This window comes from Bacillus rossius, chromosome 14, assembly GCF_032445375.1.
Source record: "Bacillus rossius redtenbacheri isolate Brsri chromosome 14, Brsri_v3, whole genome shotgun sequence".
Lineage (NCBI taxonomy): Eukaryota > Metazoa > Arthropoda > Insecta > Phasmatodea > Bacillidae > Bacillus > Bacillus rossius.
The window spans coordinates 48804469-48826927 of NC_086341.1; positions in this window are offsets into that span (position 1 = coordinate 48804469).

Sequence of the window (22459 nt, forward strand, 5' to 3'; positions counted from 1 at the left end):
AATTAAGGCATGCATTTAAGGCAGGCAATTAAGGCATTCAATTAAGGCAGGCAATCAAGAAAGGCAATTAAGGCAGGCAATTAAGGCAGGCATTTAATGCAAACAGCTATTTAAGGCTGGTAATTAAGGCATGTTATTAAAGCAGCCAATTAAGGCAGGCAATTAAGGCAAGCAATTAAGGTTTGCAATTAAGGAATGCAATTAAGGCAGCCATTTAAGGCAGTCACGTAAGGCAGGCAATTAAGGCAGGCAATAAAGGCAGGCAATCAAGAAAGGCAATTAAGGCAGGCAATTAAGGCGGGCAATTAAGGCATGCAATTATGGCAGGGAATTAAGGCAGTCAATTTAGGCAGACAATTAAGGCAGGCAATTAAGGCAGGCAATTAAGGCAGGCAATAAAAGCAGGCATTTAAGGCAGGCATTTACGGCAAGCAGGCAGGCAATTAGGCAGGCAGGTAATTAAGGCAGGCAATTAAGGTAGGCATTTAAGGCAGGCAATTAAGGAAGGCAATCAAGGCAGGCAATTAAGACATGCAATTAAACAGGCAAATATTTCAGGCAATTAAGGCAGTCAATTAAGGAAGACAATTAAGGCAGGCAATTAAGGCAGGCAATTAAGGCAGACAATTAAGGCAGGCAATTAAGGCAAGCAATTAATGCAGGTAGTAAAGAAAGCCAATTAAGGCAGGCAATTAAGGCTGGTAATTAAGGCATGCAATTAAGGCAGGCAATTAGGGCAGGCAATTAAGGCAGGCAATTAAAGCAGGTAATTAAGGCAAGAATTAAGTCAGGTGTAAAGAAAGCCAATAAAGGCAGGCAATTAAGGCTGGTAATTAAGGCATGCAATTAAGGCAGGCAATAAAGGCAGGCAATCAAGAAATGCAATTAAGGCAGGCAATTAAAAAGCAATTATTTCAGGCAATTAAGGCAGTCAATTAAGGAAGACAATTAAGGCAGGCAATTAAGGCAGGCAATTAAGGCAGGTAGTAAAGAAAGCCAATTAAGGCAGCCAATTAAGGCTGGTAATTAAGGCAAAAATTAAGGCAGGCAATTAAGGCAGGCAATTAAAGCAGGCAATTAAGGCAGGCAATTAAGGCAAGGAATTAAGGCAGGTAGTAAAGAAAGCCAATCAAGGCAGGCAATTAAGGCAGGCAGCCAATTAAGGCTGGTAATTAAGGCATGCAATTAAGGCAGGCAATGAAGGAAGGCTATAAAGGTAGGCAAATAATGCAGGTAATTAGGGAAGGCAATTAAGGCAGGCAATTAAGGCAAGCTATTTAGGCAGGTAGTAAATAAAGCCAATTAAGGCAAGCGATTAAGGCAGGCAAATAAGGCAGGCAGGCAATTAAGGCAGGTAATTAAGGCAGGAAATTAAGGCAGGTAGCCAATTAAGGCTGCTAATTAATGCATGCAATTAAAGCAGGCAATTAAGGCAGGCAATTAAGGCAGACTATTAAGGCAGGCAATGAAGGCTGGCAATGAAGGCAGTCAATAAAGGTAGGCAAATAATGCAGGTAATTAGGGAAGGCAATTAAGGCAGGTAGTAAAGAAAGCCAATTAAGACACGCAATTAAGGCAGGCAATTAAGGCAGGCAGTCAATTAAGGCTGGTAATTAAGGCAGGCAATTAAGGCAGGCAATTAAGGCAGGCAATTAAGGCAGGCAATTAAAGCAGGCAATTAAGGCTGACTATTAAGGCAGGCAATGAAGGCTGGCAATGAAGGCAGTCAATAAAGATAGGCAAATAATGCAGGTAATTAGGGAAGGCAATTAAGGCAAGTAGTAAAGTAAGCAAATTAAGGCAGGCAATAAAGGCTGGCAATTAAGGCAGGCTGCCAATTAAGGCTGGTAATTAAGGAATGCAATTAAGGCAGGCAATTAAGGCAGGCAATTTAGGCAAGCAATTAAGGATGGCAATTAAGGCAGCCAATTAAGAAATGCAATAAAGGCAGCAAATTAAGGCAGGCAATTAGGGCAGGCAATTAAGGAAGGCAATAAAGGCAAGCAATTAATGCAGGCAATTAAGGCAGACAATCAAGGAAGGCAATTAAGGCAAGCAATTAATGTAGCCAATTAAGGCAGGCAATTAAGGCAGGCAAATAATGCAGGAAATTAGGGAAGGCAATTAAGGAAGGTAATTAAGGCAGGCAATTAAGGCAAGCAATTAAGGCAGGTAGTAAAGAAATCCAATTAAGGCAGGCAATTAAGGCAGGCAATTAAGGCAGGCAGCCAATTAAGGCTGGTAATTAAGGCATGCTATTAAGGCAGGCAATTTAGGCACGCAATTAAGGCAGGCAATTAAGGCAGGCAATTAAGGCAAGCAATTAAGGCAGGTAGTAAAGAAAGCCAATTAAGGCAGGCAATTAAGGCAGGATATTAAGGAAAGCAATTAAGGCAGGCAATTAAGTCAAGCAATTAAGGAAGGAAATTAAGGCAGGCAATTAAGGCAGGCAATTAATCCAGTCCGATGTTCGCAGATCGCAGTTTGTAGATTGAAGTTTGCATAGTTCGCATTTCGCTGTTTGTAGTTAGCATTTAGCATTTTGCAGATCGCAGTTCGCGGTTTGCAGTTCCCAGTTTAGGGTTCTCAGTTCGAAGTTTGCAGTTCAGAGTTTGCAGTTCCATTCCACTATGTGGTTCGCAATTCATAAGTTTGGATTTCGCAATTTGCAGTTCCCAGTTCGCAGTTCGCAGTTGCAGTTCGCAGTTCGCAGTTGCAGTTCGCAGTTCGCAGTTGCAGTTCGCAGTTCGCAAATTGCTGTTCTAAGTTTGCAGTTTGCAGTTTGCAGTTTGCAGTTCGCAGTTCGCAGGGCGCAGTTGGCGGTTTGCAGTTCGAAATTCGCTTTTCGCAGTTCGCTTTTTGCAGTTCGCGTATTTCATTTCACAGTGTGCAGTTTGCAAACTGCCGTTTGCGGTTTGCGGTTTGCAGTTTAGTGTTTTAATTTTGCAATTTGCTGTTCGCAGTTTGCAGTTTTAGTTTGCAGTGCGCAGTTCACAGATTTTTCGTAGGTCTTAGGTTGACATTTCGCATTTTCAGTTGGTAGTTAGCAGTTTGCAGTTGGCAATTCGCATTTCGCATTTCGCAGTTCTCAGTTCGTGGTTTGCAGTTCTAAGTTTGCAGTTATCAGTTCGCAGTTTTAGTCCTTAGTTTATAGTTTGCAGTCCGCAGTTTGCCGTTCGCAGTTCGTAGGTTTTTATTTCGCATTTTGCCGTTCGTAGTTTGCAGTTTGCAGTCTGCAGTTCAAAAATCGTAGGTTTGCATTTTTCAATTTGGAGTTCTCAGTTTGCAGTTTGCAGTTCGCAGTTCATTGTCTGCATTTCGCTCTTTGTGGTTTGGGGTTTGCTGTTTGCAGTTTACTCATTGTGGTTTTCGGTTTGTGGTTGGCATTTTGCAGATTGCAGTTTGCAGTTTGCAGTTTTCAATAGGCAGTTCGAAGTTTGCAGTACGCATTTCGCAGTTCGTAGTTGCATTTCGCAGATTGCAGTTTGCATTTACTGTTTGCAGTTTCCTGTTTGAAGTTTGTGGTTTGTGGTTTGCGGATTGCAGTTTTCAGTTCGCAGTTTGCAATTCGCTGTATGCAGTTCGCTTATAGCAATTTGCAGTTAGATGTTTAAAAATTGCAATTTTTGGTTTATGGTTTGCAGTCTTCAGTTTACATTTTGAAATTTGCAGTTCGCAGTTTTCATTTCGAAGATTGCAGTTCGCAGATTGCTGTTCAAAGTTCGTTGGTTCGTATTCCAAGGTTTGCAGTATGCAGTTCTCAGTGTGCAATTTGCTGTTTCGAAATATAGTAGTTCGCAGTTTGAAGTACGCGGTTTGCAGTTCGTAGTATACAATTCTCAGTTCGCAATTTGCTGTTCGCAGTTGGCAGTTCGCAGTTTGCTGTTCGCAGTTGGCAGTTCGCAGTATGCTGTTCGCTGTGCGTGGGTTGGCATTTCGCAATTTTACATTTCGCCGATTGAAGTTTGCAATTTTGAGTTCGCATTTCATGTTTGCATAGTATGCATTTCGCAGTTCGTTGTCTGCAATGGTTTCCTTTTTGCGATTGGCATTTTTCAGTTCGCAGTTTGGAGTTCGTAAATTGCATTTTGCAGTGTGTAGTTTACATTTTGCCGTTCGCATTCTGCAGTACGCTATATGCAGTCTGCAGTTCGCAGATCGCAGTTGGCAGTTCGCAATTTGCAGTTCTCAGTTTGCATTTCACAGTTTGAAGTTCGCTTATTATATTTCGCAATTTAATGAAGTTTGTTAATATAAATTTTTTGTTTGCGTTTTGTAGTTTGCAGTTCTTATTTTGCGCTTTGCAGTTCTAAGTTTGCAGTTCGAATGATCAGTTAATTAAGGCAAGCAATTAATGCAGGCAATTAATGCAGACAATTTAGGCAGGCAATAAAGGCAGGCAATTAAGGCAGGCAATAAAAGCAGGCATTTAAGGCAGGCAATTAAGGCAGGAAATTAAGGAAGGCAATTAAGGCAAGCAATAAAAGCAGGCATTTACTGCAAGCAGGCAGGCAATTAAGACAGGCAGGTAATTAAGGCTGGTAATTAAGGCAGGAAATTAAGGCAGGCATTTAGGGCAGGCAATTAAGGAAGGCAATTAAGGCAGGCAATTAAGGCACGCAATTAAGGCAGGCAATTAAGGCAGGCAATCAAGGAAGGCAATTTAGGCAGCCAATTAAGGCAGATAATTAAGGCAGCCAATTAAGGCAGCCAATTAAGGCAGTCAATTAAAACAGGCAATTAAGGCAGGCAATCAAGGAAGGCAATTAAGGCAAGCAATTAAGGCAGGCAATAAGGCATGCAATTAATGCAGGCAATAAAGGCAGGCAATCAAGGAAGGCAATTAAGGTAAGCATGCAAATAAGTCTGGTAATTAACGCAGGTAAATAAGGCTGGCTATTAAGGCAGGCAATTGAGGCAGGCAATTAAGGCAGGCAATTAAGGCAGGCAATTAAGGCAGGCAATTAAGGCAGGCAATTAAGGCAGGCAATTTAGGCAGGCAATTAAGGCAGACAATTAAGGCAGTCAATTAAGGCTGACAATGAAGGCAGGCTAATAAGGTAGGCAAATAATGCAGGTAATTAGGGAAGATAATTAAGGCAGGCAATTAATGCAGTCAATTAAGGCAAGCAATTAAGGCAGGTAGTAACGAAAGCCAATTAAGGCTGGCAATTAAGGCAGGCTTTTAAGGCAGGCAGCTAATTAACGCTGGTAGTTAAGGCATGCAATTAAGGCAGACAATTAAGGCAGGCAATTAAGGTAAGCAATTAAGGATGGAAATTAAGGCATGCAATAAAGGCAGCCAATTAAGGCAGTCACGTAACGCAGGCAATTAATGCAGGATATTAAGGCAAGCAATTAAGGCAGGTAGTAAAGAAAGCCAATTAAGACATGCAATTAAGGCAGGCAGCCAATTAAGGCTGGTAATTAAGGCATGCAATTAAGGCAGGCAATTAAGGCAGGCAATATAGGGAAGCAATTAAGGCAGCCAATTAAGGAATGCAATTAAAACAAGCAATTAAGGCAGGTAGTAAAGAAAGCCAATTAAGGCAGGAAATTAAGGCAGGCAATTAAGACAAGCAATTAAGGCAGGCAATTAAGTCAAGCAATTAAGGAAGGAAATTAAGGCAGGCAATTAAGGCAAGCAATTAATCCAGTCCGCAGTTCGCAGATCGCAGTTTGTAGATTGAAGTTTGCATAGTTCGCATTTCGCTGTTTGCAGTTAGCATTTTGCATTTTGCAGATCGCAGTTCGCGGTTTGCAGTTCCCAGTTTAGGGTTCTCAGTTCGAAGTTTGCAGTTCAGAGTTTGCAGTTCCATTCCACTATGTGGTTCGCAATTCATAGTTTTGGATTTCGCAATTTGCAGTTCCCAGTTCGCAGTTCGCAGTTGCATTTCGCAGTTTGCAAATTGCTGTCCTAAGTTTGCAGTTTGCAGTTTGCAGTTTGCAGTTCGCAGTTCGCAGGGCGCAGTTGGCGGTTTGCAGTTCTAAATTCGCATTTTGCAGTTTGCTTTTTGAGTTCGCGTATTTCATTTCGTAGTGTGCAGTTTGCAAACTGCCCTTTGCGGTTTGCGGTTTGCAGATTAGAGTTTTAATTTTGCAATTTTCTGTTCGCAGTTTGGAGTTTTAGTTTGCAGTGCGCAGTTCACAGATTTTTCGTAGGTCGTAGGTTGACATTTCGCATTTTCAGTTGGTAGTTAACAGTTTGCAGTTGGCAATTCGCATTTCGCATTTCGCAGTTCTCAGTTCGTGGTTTGCAGTTCGAAGTTTGCAGTTATCAGTTCGCAGTTTTAGTCTGTAGTTTATAGTTTGCAGTCCGAAGTTTGCAGTTCGCAGTTCGTAGGTTTTTATTTCGCATTTTGCCGTTCGTAGTTTGCAGTTTGCAGTCTGCAGTTCAAAGTTCGTAGGTTTGCATTTTGCAATTTGGAGTTCTCAGTTTAGAGTTTGCTGTTTGCAGTTCGTTTACTGCAGTTCGCTCTTTGTGGTTTTGGGTTTCCTGTTTGAATTTACGGATTGAAGTTTTCAGTTTGCGGTAGGCATTATGCAGTTGGCAGTTTGCAGACTGCAGTTAACAGTTCGCAGTTTGCAGTTCGTAATTTGAAGTTTGCAGTTTGCATTTTGCAGTTTGCAGTTTTCAATAGGCAGTTCGCGGTTTGCAGTTCGCATTTTGCCGTTCGTAGTTTAACATTTCTCAAATTGCAATTTGCAGTTTGCAGTTCGCAGTTTGCAGTTTTTAGTTCGCAGTATGATTTTTGCAGTTTGCAGTACACAGTTCGCAGTTCTTGATTCTCATATTGCAAATTGCTGTTTGCAGTTCACAATTCGCAGTTTGCAGTTCGCTGTTTGTGTTTCGAATTACACAGTTTGCAGATTGCAGTTCGGAAATCACAAATCGCAGTTTGTGGTTTACGGTTTAAGGTTTGAGGTTTGCGTTTTGCGTTTTGTGGTTTGCAGTTTGCGTTTTGCAGTGTGCGGTTTACATCTCGTAGTTCGCAGTTCGCATTTTGCGGTTCACTGTTTTAAGTTTGCCTTTTACGGTTTGGGGTTTACAGTTCGCAGTTTTGATTTTACAATTTCCAGTACGCAGTTCGCAGTTGACAATTCGCAGTTTGCAGTTTGCCGTTCGCAGTTTGCAGTTCGCAGTTCGCATTTCGCAGTCTGCAGTTTGCAGTTTGCCGTTCGCAGTCTGCAGTTGGCAGTTTTTTGTCTTCAATTCGCAGATTGCATTTGGTAGTTCGCAATTTTCATTTCGCAATTCTTATTTTGCAGTTTGCAGTTCGCTTATTGCATTCCGCAGTTAGCAGTTTGCAAATCTCCGTGTGTGGATTGCGGTTTGCAGTTCGCATTTCGCAGTTTGCAGTTCGCATTTCGCAGTCTGCAGTTAGCAGTTTGCAGTTCGCATTTCGCAGTCTGCAGTTAGCAGTTTGCAGTCCGCTGTTCGCAGTTTGCATTTCGCAGTTTGCATTTCACAGCTTGCAGTTCGCTTATTGCTTTTCGCATTTTGAAGCAGTTGACAAATATCTGTTTGCAGTGCGCAGTTCACAGTTTTTTTGTTCGCAGTTCACAGTTCAACATTTCACAGTTTGCAGTAGGTAGTTAGCAGTTTGTAGTTTGCAATTCGTATTACGCAGTTCGCACGTTGCAGTACGCGGTTTGCAGTTCTAAGTTCGCACTTTGCAGTTTTTATGTTAGCGGTTCGCTGTTGTAGGGTTGCATTACGCAGTTTGCAGTTCGCAGTTTGTAGGTTCGCATTTCGCTGTTTACATTTCGCAAATTTGAGTTCGCTGTTTGCAGTCAGCAGTTTGCAGTTTGCAATTTTAAATTTTGCGGTTCGCAGTTCGTAGGTTTCCATTTCGCAATTTGGAGTTCGCTGTTTGCAGTTTGCAGTTCGCAGTTCATTGTCTGCATTTCGCTCTTTGTGGTTTGGGGTTTGCTGTTTGCAGTTTACTCATTGCAGTTTACGGTTTGTGGTTGGCATTTTGCAGATTGCAGTTTGCAGTTTGCAGTTTTCAATAGGCAGTTCGAAGTTTGCAGTACGCATTTCGCAGTTCGTAGTTGCATTTCCAGATTGCAGTTTGCATTTACTGTTTGCAGTTTCCTGTTTGAAGTTTGTGGTTTGTGGTTTGCGGATTGCAGTTTTCAGTTCGCAGTTTGCAATTCGCTGTATGCAGTTCGCTTATAGCAATTTGCAGTTAGATGTTTAAAAATTGCAATTTTTGGTTTATGGTTTGCAGTCTTCAGTTTACATTTTGAAATTTGCAGTTCGCAGTTTTCATTTCGAAGATTGCAGTTCGCAGATTGCTGTTCAAAGTTCGTTGGTTCGTATTCCAAGGTTTGCAGTATGCAGTTCTCAGTGTGCAATTTGCTGTTTCGAAATATAGTAGTTCGCAGTTTGAAGTACGCGGTTTGCAGTTCGTAGTATACAATTCTCAGTTCGCAATTTGCTGTTCGCAGTTGGCAGTTCGCAGTTTGCTGTTCGCAGTTGGCAGTTCGCAGTATGCTGTTCGCTGTGCGTGGGTTGGCATTTCGCAAATTTACATTTCGCCGATTGAAGTTTGCAATTTTCAGTTCGCATTTCATGTTTGCATAGTATGCATTTCGCAGTTCGTTGTCTGCAATGGTTTCCTTTTTGCGATTGGCATTTTTCAGTTCGCAGTTTGGAGTTCGTAAATTGCATTTTGCAGTGTGTAGTTTACATTTTGCCGTTCGCATTCTGCAGTTCGCTATATGCAGTCTGCAGTTCGCAGATCGCAGTTGGCAGTTCGCAATTTGCAGTTCTCAGTTTGCATTTCACAGTTTGAAGTTCGCTTATTATATTTCGCAATTTAATGAAGTTTGTTAATATAAATTTTTTGTTTGCGTTTTGTAGTTTGCAGTTCTTATTTTGCGCTTTGCAGTTCTAAGTTTGCAGTTCGAATGATCAGTTAATTAAGGCAAGCAATTAATGCAGGCAATTAATGCAGACAATTAAGGCAGGCAATATAGGCAGGCAATTAAGGCAGGCAATAAAAGCAGGCATTTAAGGCAGGCAATTAAGGCAGGAAATGAAGGAAGGCAATTAAGGCAAGCAATAAAAGCAGGCATTTACTGCAAGCAGGCAGGCAATTAAGACAGGCAGGTAATTAAGGCTGGTAATTAAGGCAGGAAATTAAGGCAGGCATTTAAGGCAGGCAATTAAGGAAGGCAATTAAGGCAGGCAATTAAGGCACGCAATTAAGGCAGGCAATTAAGGCAGGCAATCAAGGACGGCAATTAAGGCAAGCAATTAATAAAGCCAATTAAGGCAAACAATTAAGGCAGGCAATTGAGGCAGGCAATTAAGGCAGGAAGGCAATTAAGGCAAACAATTAAGGCAGGCAATTAAGGTATGCAATAAGGCAGCCAATTAAGGCAGGCAATTAAGGCAGGCAATCAAGAAAGGCAATTTAGGCAGCCAATTAAGGCAGACAAATAAAGCAGCCAATTAAGGCAGCCAATTAAGGCAGTCAATTAAAACAGGCAATTAAGGCAGGCAATCACGGAAGGCAATTAAGGCAAGCAATTAAGGCAGGCAATAAGGCATGCAATTAATGCAGGCAATAAAGGCAGGCAATCAAGGAAGGCAATTAAGGTGAGCATGCAATTAAGTCTGGTAATTAACGCAGGTAAATAAGGCTGGCAATTAAGGCAGGCAATTGAGGCAGGCAATTAAGGCAGGCAATTAAGTCAGGCAATTAAGGCAGGCAATTAAGGCAGGCAATTTAGGCAGGCAATTTAGGCAGGCAGTTAAGGCAGACAATTAAGGCAGTCAATTAAGGCTGACAATGAAGGCAGGCTAATAAGGTAGGCAAATAATGCAGGTAATTAGGGAAGATAATTAAGGCAGGCAATTAATGCAGTCAATTAAGGCAAGCAATTAAGGCAGGTAGTAACGAAAGCCAATTAAGGCTGGCAATTAAGGCAGGCATTTAAGGCAGGCAGCTAATTAACGCTGGTAATTAAGGCATGCAATTAAGGCAGACAATTAAGGCAGGCAATTAAGGTAAGCAATTAAGGATGGAAATTAAGGCATGCAATAAAGGCAGCCAATTAAGGCAGTCACGTAACACAGGCAATTAAGGCAGGATATTAAGGCAAGCAATTAAGGCAGGTAGTAAAGAAAGCCAATTAAGGCATGCAATATAGGCAGGCAGCCAATTAAGGCTGGTAATTAAGGCATGCAATTAAGGCAGGCAATTAAGGCAGGCAATATAGGGAAGCAATTAAGGCAGCCAATTAAGGAATGCAATTAAGGCAAGCAATTAAGGCAGGTAGTAAAGAAAGCCAATTAAGGCAGGAAATTAAGGCAGGCAATTAAGGCAAGCAATTAAGGCAGGCAATTAAGTCAAGCAATTAAGGAAGGAAATTAAGGCAGGCTATTAAGGCAAGCAATTAATCCAGTCCGCAGTTCGCAGTTCGCAGTTTGTAGATTGAAGTTTGCATAGTTCGCATTTCGCTGTTTGCAGTTAGCATTTTGCATTTTGCAGATCGCAGTTCGCGGTTTGCAGTTCCCAGTTTAGGGTTCTCAGTTCGAAGTTTTCAGTTCAGAGTTTGCAGTTCCATTCCACTATGTGGTTCGCAATTCATAGTTTTGGATTTCGCAATTTGCAGTTCCCAGTTCGCAGTTCGCAGTTGCATTTCGCAGTTTGCAAATTGCTGTCCTAAGTTTGCAGTTTGCAGTTTGCAGTTTGCAGTTCGCAGTTCGCAGGGCGCAGTTGGTGGTTTGCAGTTCTAAATTCGCATTTTGCAGTTCGCTTTTTGAGTTAGCGTATTTCATTTCGTAGTGTGCAGTTTGCAAACTGCCCTTTGCGGTTTGCGGTTTGCAGATTAGAGTTTTAATTTTGCAATTTGCTGTTCGCAGTTTGGAGTTTTAGTTTGCAGTGCGCAGTTCACAGATTTTTCGTAGGTCGTAGGTTGACATTTCGCATTTTCAGTTGGTAGTTAGCAGTTTGCAGTTGGCAATTCGCATTTCGCATTTCGCAGTTCTCAGTTCGTGGTTTAGAGTTCGAAGTTTGCAGTTATCAGTTCGCAGTTTTAGTCTGTAGTTTATAGTTTGCAGTCCGAAGTTTGCAGTTCGCAGTTCGTAGGTTTTTATTTCGCATTTTGCCGTTCGTAGTTTGCAGTTTGCAGTCTGCAGTTCAAAGTTCGTAGGTTTGCATTTTGCAATTTGGAGTTCTCAGTTTAGAGTTTGCTGTTTGCAGTTCGTTTACTGCAGTTCGCTCTTTGTGGTTTGGGGTTTCCTGTTTGAATTTACGGATTGAAGTTTTCAGTTTGCGGTAGGCATTATGCAGTTGGCAGTTTGCAGACTGCAGTTAACAGTTCGCAGTTTGCAGTTCGTAATTTGCAGTTTGCAGTTTGCATTTTGCAGTTTGCAGTTTTCAATAGGCAGTTCGCGGTTTGCAGTTCGCATTTTGCCGTTCGTAGTTTAACATTTCTCAAATTGCAATTTGCAGTTTGCAGTTCGCAGTTTGCAGTTTTTAGTTCGCAGTATGATTTTTGCAGTTTGCAGTACACAGTTCGCAGTTCTTGATTCTCATATTGCAAATTGCTGTTTGCAGTTCACAATTCGCAGTTTCCAGTTCGCTGTTTGTGTTTCGAATTACACAGTTTGCAGATTGCAGTTCGGAAATCACAAATCGCAGTTTGTGGTTTACGGTTTAAGGTTTGAGGTTTGCGTTTTGCGTTTTGTGGTTTGCAGTTTGCGTTTTGCAGTGTGCGGTTTACATCTCGTAGTTCGCAGTTCGCTTTTTGCGGTTCACTGTTTTAAGTTTGCCTTTTATGGTTTGGGGTTTACAGTTCGCAGTTTTGATTTTACAATTTCCAGTACGCAGTTCGCAGTTGACAATTCGCAGTTTGCAGTTTGCCGTTCGCAGTTTGCAGTTCGCAGTTCGCATTTCGCAGTCTGCAGTTTGCAGTTTGCCGTTCGCAGTCTGCAGTTGGCAGTTTTTTGTCTTCAATTCGCAGATTGCATTTGGTAGTTCGCAATTTTCATTTCGCAATTCTTATTTTGCAGTTTGCAGTTCGCTTATTGCATTCCGCAGTTAGCAGTTTGCAAATCTCCGTGTGTGGATTGCGGTTTGCAGTTCGCATTTCGCAGTTTGCAGTTCGCATTTCGCAGTCTGCAGTTAGCAGTTTGCAGTTCGCATTTCGCAGTCTGCAGTTAGCAGTTTGCAGTCCGCTGTTCGCAGTTTGCATTTCGCAGTTTGCATTTCACAGCTTGCAGTTCGCTTATTGCTTTTCGCATTTTGAAGCAGTTGACAAATATCTGTTTGCAGTGCGCAGTTCACAGTTTTTTTGTTCGCAGTTCACAGTTCAACATTTCACAGTTTGCAGTAGGTAGTTAGCAGTTTGTAGTTTGCAATTCGTATTACGCAGTTCGCACGTTGCAGTACGCGGTTTGCAGTTCTAAGTTCGCACTTTGCAGTTTTTATGTTAGCGGTTCGCTGTTGTAGGGTTGCATTACGCAGTTTGCAGTTCGTAGTTTGTAGGTTCGCATTTCGCTGTTTACATTTCGCAAATTTGAGTTCGCTGTTTGCAGTCAGCAGTTTGCAGTTTGCAATTTTAAATTTTGCGGTTCGCAGTTCGTAGGTTTCCATTTCGCAATTTGGAGTTCGCTGTTTGCAGTTTGCAGTTCGCAGTTCATTGTCTGCATTTCGCTCTTTGTGGTTTGGGGTTTGCTGTTTGCAGTTTACTCATTGCGGTTTTCGGTTTGTGGTTGGCATTTTGCAGATTGCAGTTTGCAGTTTGCAGTTTTCAATAGGCAGTTCGAAGTTTGCAGTACGCATTTCGCAGTTCGTAGTTGCATTTCGCAGATTGCAGTTTGCATTTACTGTTTGCAGTTTCCTGTTTGAAGTTTGTGGTTTGTGGTTTGCGGATTGCAGTTTTCAGTTCGCAGTTTGCATTTCGCTGTATGCAGTTCGCTTATAGCAATTTGCAGTTAGATGTTTAAAAATTGCAATTTTTGGTTTATGGTTTGCAGTCTTCAGTTTACATTTTGAAATTTGCAGTTCGCAGTTTTCATTTCGAAGATTGCAGTTCGCAGATTGCTGTTCAAAGTTCGTTGGTTCGTATTCCAAGGTTTGCAGTATGCAGTTCTCAGTGTGCAATTTGCTGTTTCGGAATATAGTAGTTCGCAGTTTGAAGTACGCGGTTTGCAGTTCGTAGTATACAATTCTCAGTTCGCAATTTGCTGTTCGCAGTTGGCAGTTCGCAGTTTGCTGTTCGCAGTTGGCAGTTCGCAGTATGCTGTTCGCTGTGCGTGGGTTGGCATTTCGCAATTTTACATTTCGCCGATTGAAGTTTGCAATTTTCAGTTCGCATTTCATGTTTGCATAGTATGCATTTCGCAGTTCGTTGTCTGCAATGGTTTCCTTTTTGCGATTGGCATTTTTCAGTTCGCAGTTTGCAGTTCGTAAATTGCATTTTGCAGTATGTAGTTTACATTTTGCCGTTCGCATTCTGCAGTTCGCTATATGCAGTCTGCAGTTCGCAGATCGCAGTTGGAAGTACGCAATTTGCAGTTCTCAGTTTGCATCTCACAGTTTGAAGTTCGCTTATTATATTTCGCAATTTAATGAAGTTTGCTAATATAAATATTTTGTTTGCGTTTTGTAGTTTGCAGTTCCTATTTTGCGCTTTGCAGTTCTAAGTTTGCAGTTCGAATGATCAGTTAATTAAGGCATGCAATTAATGCAGGCAATTAATGCAGGCAATTAAGGCAGGCAATAAAGGCAGGCAATTAAGGCAGGCAATAAAAGCAGGCATTTAAGGCAGGCATTTACGGCAAGCAGGCAGGCAATTAAGGCAGGCAGGTATTTAAGGCTGATAATTAAGGCAGGCAATTAAGGCAGGCAATTAGGCAGACAATTAAGGCAGGCAATAAAGGCAAGCAATTAAGGCAGGTAGTAAAGAAAGCCAATTAAGGCAGGCAATTAAGGCTGGGAATTAAGGCATGCAATTAAGGCAGGCAATAAGGGCAGGCAATTAAGGCAGGCAATTAAGGCAGGCAATTAAGGCAGGTAGTAAAGAAAGCCAATAAAGGCAGGCAATTAAGGCTGGTAATTAAGGCATGCAATTAAGGCAGGCAATAAAGGCTGGCAATCAAGAAATGCTATTAAGGCAGTCAATTAAGGCAGGCAATTAAATAGGCAATTATTTCAGGCAATTAAGGCAGTCAATTAAGGAAGACAATTAAGGCAGGCAATTAAGGAAGGCAATTAAGGCAGGCAATTAAGGCAAGCAATTAAGGCAGGTAGTAAAGAAAGCCAATTAAGGCAGCCAATTAAGGCTGGTAATTAAGGCAATCAATTAAGGCAGGCAATTAAGGCAGGCAATTAAAGCAGGCAATTAAGGCAGGCAATTAAGGCAAGCAATTAAGGCAGGTAGTAAAGAAAGCCAATTAAGGCAGGTAATTAGGGCAGGCAGCCAATTAAGGCTGGTAATTAAGGCATGCAATTAAGGCAGGCAATGAAGGAAGGCTATTAAGGTAGGCAAATATTGCAGGTAATTAGGGAAGGCAATTAAGGCAGGCAATTAAGGCAGGCAATTAAGGCAGGCAATTAAGGAAAGCTATTTAGGCAGGTAGTAAAGAAAGCCAATTAAGGCAAGCGATTAAGGCAGGCAATTAAGGCAGGAAGCCAATAAAGGCTGGTAAATAAGGCATGCAATTAAGGCAGGTAATTAAGGTAGGAAATTAAGGCAAGATATTAAGGTATGCATTTATGGCAGCCAATTAAGGAATGCAATTAAGGCAGGCAATTAAGGCAAGCATTTAAGGCAGGTAGTAAAGAAAGCCAATTAAGACAGGCAATTAAGGCTGGCAATTAAGGCAGGCAGCCAATTAAGGCAGGCAGTTCAGGCAGGCAATTAAGGCAGACAATTAGAGCAGGCAATTAAGGAAGGCAATAAAGGCAAGCAATTAATGCAGGCAATTAAGGCAGACAATCAAGGAAGGCAATTAAGGCAAGCAATTAATGTAGCCAATTAAGGCAGGCAATTAAGGCAGGCAATTAAGGCAGGCATTTAAGGCAGGCAGCTAATTAACGCTGGTAATTAAGGCATGCAATTAAGGCAGACAATTAAGGCAGGCAATTAAGGTAAGCAATTAATGATGGAAATTAAGGCATGCAATAAAGGCAGCCAATTAAGGCAGTCACGTAACGCAGGCAATTAAGGCAGGATATTAAGGCAAGCAATTAAGGCAGGTAGTAAAGAAAGCCAATTAAGGCATGCAATATAGGCAGGCAGCCAATTAAGGCTGGTAATTAAGGCATGCAATTAAGGCAGGCAATTAAGGCAGGCAATATAGGGAAGCAATTAAGGCAGCCAATTAAGGAATGCAATTAAGGCAAGCAATTAAGGCAGGTAGTAAAGAAAGCCAATTAAGGCAGGAAATTAAGGCAGGCAATTAAGGCAAGCAATTAAGGCAGTCCGCAGTTCGCAGTTCGCAGTTTGTAGATTGAAGTTTGCATAGTTCGCATTTCGCTGTTTGCAGTTAGCATTTTGCATTTTGCAGATCGCAGTTCGCGGTTTGCAGTTCCCAGTTTAGGGTTCTCAGTTCGAAGTTTTCAGTTCAGAGTTTGCAGTTCCATTCCACTATGTGGTTCGCAATTCATAGTTTTGGATTTCGCAATTTGCAGTTCCCAGTTCGCAGTTCGCAGTTGCATTTCGCAGTTTGCAAATTGCTGTCCTAAGTTTGCAGTTTGCAGTTTGCAGTTTGCAGTTCGCAGTTCGCAGGGCGCAGTTGGTGGTTTGCAGTTCTAAATTCGCATTTTGCAGTTCGCTTTTTGAGTTCGCGTATTTCATTTCGTAGTGTGCAGTTTGCAAACTGCCCTTTGCGGTTTGCGGTTTGCAGATTAGAGTTTTAATTTTGCAATTTGCTGTTCGCAGTTTGGAGTTTTAGTTTGCAGTGCGCAGTTCACAGATTTTTCGTAGGTCGTAGGTTGACATTTCGCATTTTCAGTTGGTAGTTAGCAGTTTGCAGTTGGCAATTCGCATTTCGCATTTCGCAGTTCTCAGTTCGTGGTTTAGAGTTCGAAGTTTGCAGTTATCAGTTCGCAGTTTTAGTCTGTAGTTTATAGTTTGCAGTCCGAAGTTTGCAGTTCGCAGTTCGTAGGTTTTTATTTCGCATTTTGCCGTTCGTAGTTTGCAGTTTGCAGTCTGCAGTTCAAAGTTCGTAGGTTTGCATTTTGCAATTTGGAGTTCTCAGTTTAGAGTTTGCTGTTTGCAGTTCGTTTACTGCAGTTCGCTCTTTGTGGTTTGGGGTTTCCTGTTTGAATTTACGGATTGAAGTTTTCAGTTTGCGGTAGGCATTATGCAGTTGGCAGTTTGCAGACTGCAGTTAACAGTTCGCAGTTTGCAGTTCGTAATTTGAAGTTTGCAGTTTGCATTTTGCAGTTTGCAGTTTTCAATAGGCAGTTCGCGGTTTGCAGTTCGCATTTTGCCGTTCGTAGTTTAACATTTCTCAAATTGCAATTTGCAGTTTGCAGTTCGCAGTTTGCAGTTTTTAGTTCGCAGTATGATTTTTGCAGTTTGCAGTACACAGTTCGCAGTTCTTGATTCTCATATTGCAAATTGCTGTTTGCAGTTCACAATTCGCAGTTTGCAGTTCGCTGTTTGTGTTTCGAATTACACAGTTTGCAGATTGCAGTTCGGAAATCACAAATCGCAGTTTGTGGTTTACGGTTTAAGGTTTGAGGTTTGCGTTTTGCGTTTTGTGGTTTGCAGTTTGCGTTTTGCAGTGTGCGGTTTACATCTCGTAGTTCGCAGTTCGCATTTTGCGGTTCACTGTTTTAAGTTTGCCTTTTACGGTTTGGGGTTTACAGTTCGCAGTTTTGATTGTACAATTTCCAGTACGCAGTTCGCAGTTGACAATTCGCAGTTTGCAGTTTGCCGTTCGCAGTTTGCAGTTCGCAGTTCGCATTTCGCAGTCTGCAGTTTGCAGTTTGCCGTTCGCAGTCTGCAGTTGGCAGTTTTTTGTCTTCAATTCGCAGATTGCATTTGGTAGTTCGCAATTTTCATTTCGCAATTCTTATTTTGCAGTTTGCAGTTCGCTTATTGCATTCCGCAGTTAGCAGTTTGCAAATCTCCGTGTGTGGATTGCGGTTTGCAGTTCGCATTTCGCAGTTTGCAGTTCGCATTTCGCAGTCTGCAGTTAGCAGTTTGCAGTCCGCTGTTCGCAGTTTGCATTTCGCAGTTTGCATTTCACAGCTTGCAGTTCGCTTATTGCTTTTCGCATTTTGAAGCAGTTGACAAATATCTGTTTGCAGTGCGCAGTTCACAGTTTTTTTGTTCGCAGTTCACAGTTCAACATTTCACAGTTTGCAGTAGGTAGTTAGCAGTTTGTAGTTTGCAATTCGTATTACGCAGTTCGCACGTTGCAGTACGCGGTTTGCAGTTCTAAGTTCGCACTTTGCAGTTTTTATGTTAGCGGTTCGCTGTTGTAGGGTTGCATTACGCAGTTTGCAGTTCGTAGTTTGTAGGTTCGCATCTCGCTGTTTACATTTCGCAAATTTGAGTTCGCTGTTTGCAGTCAGCAGTTTGCAGTTTGCAATTTTAAATTTTGCGGTTCGCAGTTCGTAGGTTTCCATTTCGCAATTTGGAGTTCGCTGTTTGCAGTTTGCAGTTCGCAGTTCATTGTCTGCATTTCGCTCTTTGTGGTTTGGGGTTTGCTGTTTGCAGTTTACTCATTGCGGTTTTCGGTTTGTGGTTGGCATTTTGCAGATTGCAGTTTGCAGTTTGCAGTTTTCAATAGGCAGTTCGAAGTTTGCAGTACGCATTTCGCAGTTCGTAGTTGCATTTCGCAGATTGCAGTTTGCATTTACTGTTTGCAGTTTCCTGTTTGAAGTTTGTGGTTTGTGGTTTGCGGATTGCAGTTTTCAGTTCGCAGTTTGCATTTCGCTGTATGCAGTTCGCTTATAGCAATTTGCAGTTAGATGTTTAAAAATTGCAATTTTTGGTTTATGGTTTGCAGTCTTCAGTTTACATTTTGAAATTTGCAGTTCGCAGTTTTCATTTCGAAGATTGCAGTTCGCAGATTGCTGTTCAAAGTTCGTTGGTTCGTATTCCAAGGTTTGCAGTATGCAGTTCTCAGTGTGCAATTTGCTGTTTCGGAATATAGTAGTTCGCAGTTTGAAGTACGCGGTTTGCAGTTCGTAGTATACAATTCTCAGTTCGCAATTTGCTGTTCGCAGTTGGCAGTTCGCAGTTTGCTGTTCGCAGTTGGCAGTTCGCAGTATGCTGTTCGCTGTGCGTGGGTTGGCATTTCGCAATTTTACATTTCGCCGATTGAAGTTTGCAATTTTCAGTTCGCATTTCATGTTTGCATAGTATGCATTTCGCAGTTCGTTGTCTGCAATGGTTTCCTTTTTGCGATTGGCATTTTTCAGTTCGCAGTTTGCAGTTCGTAAATTGCATTTTGCAGTATGTAGTTTACATTTTGCCGTTCGCATTCTGCAGTTCGCTATATGCAGTCTGCAGTTCGCAGATCGCAGTTGGAAGTACGCAATTTGCAGTTCTCAGTTTGCATCTCACAGTTTGAAGTTCGCTTATTATATTTCGCAATTTAATGAAGTTTGCTAATATAAATATTTTGTTTGCGTTTTGTAGTTTGCAGTTCCTATTTTGCGCTTTGCAGTTCTAAGTTTGCAGTTCGAATGATCAGTTAATTAAGGCAAGCAATTAATGCAGGCAATTAATGCAGGCAATTAAGGCAGGCAATAAAGGCAGGCAATTAAGGCAGGCAATAAAAGCAGGCATTTAAGGCAGGCATTTACGGCAAGCAGGCAGGCAATTAAGGCAGGCAGGTATTTAAGGCTGATAATTAAGGCAGGCAATTAAGGCAGGCAATTAGGCAGACAATTAAGGCAGGCAATAAAGGCAAGCAATTAAGGCAGGTAGTAAAGAAAGCCAATTAAGGCAGGCAATTAAGGCTGGGAATTAAGGCATGCAATTAAGGCAGGCAATAAGGGCAGGCAATTAAGGCAGGCAATTAAGGCAGGCAATTAAGGCAGGTAGTAAAGAAAGCCAATAAAGGCAGGCAATTAAGGCTGGTAATTAAGGCATGCAATTAAGGCAGGCAATAAAGGCTGGCAATCAAGAAATGCTATTAAGGCAGTCAATTAAGGCAGGCAATTAAATAGGCAATTATTTCAGGCAATTAAGGCAGTCAATTAAGGAAGACAATTAAGGCAGGCAATTAAGGAAGGCAATTAAGGCAGGCAATTAAGGCAAGCAATTAAGGCAGGTAGTAAAGAAAGCCAATTAAGACAGCCAATTAAGGCTGGTAATTAAGGCAATCAATTAAGGCAGGCAATTAAGGCAGGCAATTAAAGCAGGCAATTAAGGCAGGCAATTAAGGCAAGCAATTAAGGCAGGTAGTAAAGAAAGCCAATTAAGGCAGGTAATTAGGGCAGGCAGCCAATTAAGGCTCGTAATTAAGGCATGCAATTAAGGCAGGCAATGAAGGAAGGCTATTAAGGTAGGCAAATATTGCAGGTAATTAGGGAAGGCAATTAAGGCAGGCAATTAAGGCAGGCAATTAAGGCAGGCAATTAAGGAAAGCTATTTAGGCAGGTAGTAAAGAAAGCCAATTAAGGCAAGCGATTAAGGCAGGCAATTAAGGCAGGAAGCCAATAAAGGCTGGTAAATAAGGCATGCAATTAAGGCAGGTAATTAAGGTAGGAAATTAAGGCAAGATATTAAGGTATGCATTTATGGGAGCCAATTAAGGAATGCAATTAAGGCAGGCAATTAAGGCAAGCATTTAAGGCAGGTAGTAAAGAAAGCCAATTAAGACAGGCAATTAAGGCTGGCAATTAAGGCAGGCAGCCAATTAAGGCAGGCAGTTCAGGCAGGCAATTAAGGCAGACAATTAGAGCAGGCAATTAAGGAAGGCAATAAAGGCAAGCAATTAATGCAGGCAATTAAGGCAGACAATCAAGGAAGGCAATTAAGGCAAGCAATTAATGTAGCCAATTAAGGCAGGCAATTAAGGCAGGCAATTAAGGCAGGCAATTAAGGCAGGCAATTAAGGCAGACCATTAACGCAGGCAATGAACGCTGGCAATGAAGGCAGTCAATAAAGGTAGGCAAAAAATGCAGGTAATTAGGGAAGGCAATTAAGGCAGGTAGTAAAGTAAGCAAATTCAGGCAGGCAATAAAGGCTGGCAATTAAGGCAGGCTGCGAATTAAGGCTGGTATTTAGGAATGCAATTAAGGCAGGCAATTAAGGCAGGCAATTTAGGCAGGCAATTTAGGCAAGCAATTAAGGATAACAATTAAGGCAGCCAATTAAGAAATGCCATAAAGGCAGCAAATTAAGGCAGTCAAGTAAGGCAGGCAATTAGGGCAGGCAATTAAGGAAGACAATAAAGGCAAGCAATTAATGCAAACAATTAAGGCAGACAATCAAGGAAGGCAATTAAGGCAAGCAATTAATGTAGCCAATTAAGGCAGGCAATTAAGGCAGGCAAATAATGCAGGAAATTAGGGAAGGCAATAAAGGCAGGCAATAAGGGCAGCAATTAAGGCAAGCAATTAAGGCAAGTAGTACAGAAAGCCAATTAAGGCAGGCAATTAAGGCAGACAATTAAGGCAGGCAGCCAATTAATGCAAGTAATTAAGGCATGCAATTAGGCAGGCAATTAAGGCACGCAATTAAGGCAGGCAATCAAGAAAGGCAATAAGGCAGGCAATTAAGGCAGGCAATTAAGGCAGGCATTTAAGGCAGGCAGCCATTTAAGGCTGGTAATTAAGGCATGCAATTAAAGCAGCCAATTAAGGCAGGCAATTAAGGCAAGCAATTAAGTTTGGCAATTAAGGAATGCAATTAAGGCAGCCAATTAAGGCAGCCAATTAAGGCAGTCATGTAAGGCAGGCAATTAAGGCTGGCAATAAAGGCAGGCAATCAAGAAAGGCAATTAAGGCAGGCAATTAAAGCAGGCAATTAAGGCGTGCAATTATGGCAGGCAATTAAGGCAGTCAATTTAGGCAGACAATTAAGGCAGGCAATTAAGGCTGGCAATGAAGGCGGGCAATTAAGGAAGCAAATATTGCAGGTAATCAGGGAAGTCAATTGTGGCGGGCAATTAAGGCAGGCAATTAAGGCAAGCAATCAAGGCAGGTAGTATATAAAGCCAATTAAGGCAGGCAATTAAGGCTGGTAATTAAAGCATGCAATTAAGGCAGTCAATAAGGTCAGGCAATAAACGCAGGCAATTAAGGCAGTCAATTAAGGCAAGCAATTAAGTCAGGTAGTAAAGAAAGCCAATAAAGGCAGGCAATTAAGGCTGGTAATTAAGGCATGCAATTAAGGCAGGCAATAAAGGCTGTCAATCAAGAAATGCAATTAAGGCAGTCAATTAAGGCAGGCAATTAAACAGGCAATTATTTCAGGCAATTAAGGAAGACAATTAAGGCAGGCAATTAAGGCAGGCAATTAAGGCAGGCAATTAAAGAAGGCAATTAAGGCAGGCAATTAAGGCAAGCAATTAAGGCAGGTAGTAAAGAAAGCCAATTGAGAAAGGCAATTAAGGCTGGCAATTAAGGCAGGCAGCCAATTAAGGCAGGCAATTATGGCAGGCAATTAAGGCAGGAAATTAGGGCAGGCAATTAATGAAGCCAATAAAGGCAAGCAATTAATGCAGGCAATTAAGGCAGACAATCAAGGAAGGCAATTAAGGCCAGCAATTAATGTAGCCAATTAAGGCAGGCAATTAAGGCAGGCTATTAAGGCAGGCAATTAAAGCAGGCAATTAAGGCAAGCAATTAAGGCAAGTAGTAAAGAAAGCCAATTAAGGCAGACAATTAAGGCAGGCAGCCAATTAATGCTGGTAATTAAGGCATGCAATTAATCAGGCAATTAAGGCACGCAATTAAGGCAGGCAATCAAGAAAGGCAATTAAGGCAGGCAATTAAAGCAGGCATTTAAGGCAGGCAGCCATTTAAGGCTGGTAATTAAGGCATGCAATTAAAGCAGCCAATTAAGGCAGGCTATTAAGGCAGGCAATTAAGGCAAGCAATTAAGGTTGGCAATTAAGGAATGCAATTAAGGCAAACAATTAAGGCAGTCACGTAGGGCAGTTAATTAAGGCAGGCAATAAAGGCAGGCAATCAAGAAAGGCAATTAAGGCAGGCAATTAAGGCAGGCAATTAAGGCATGCAATTATGGCAGGCAATTAAGGCAGTCAATTTAGGCAGACAATTAGGGCAGGCAATTAAGGCTGGCAATGAAGGCAGGCAATTAAGGAAGCAAATAATGCAGGTAATCAGGGAAGTCAATTATGGAAGGCAATTAAGGCAGGCAATTAAGGCAAGCATTCAAGGCAGGTAGTATAGAAAGCCAATTAAGGCTGGCAGCCAATTAAGACTGGTAATTAAGGCATGCAATTAAGGCAGGCAAATAAGCCAGGCAATTAAGGATGGCAACTAAGGCAGCCAATTA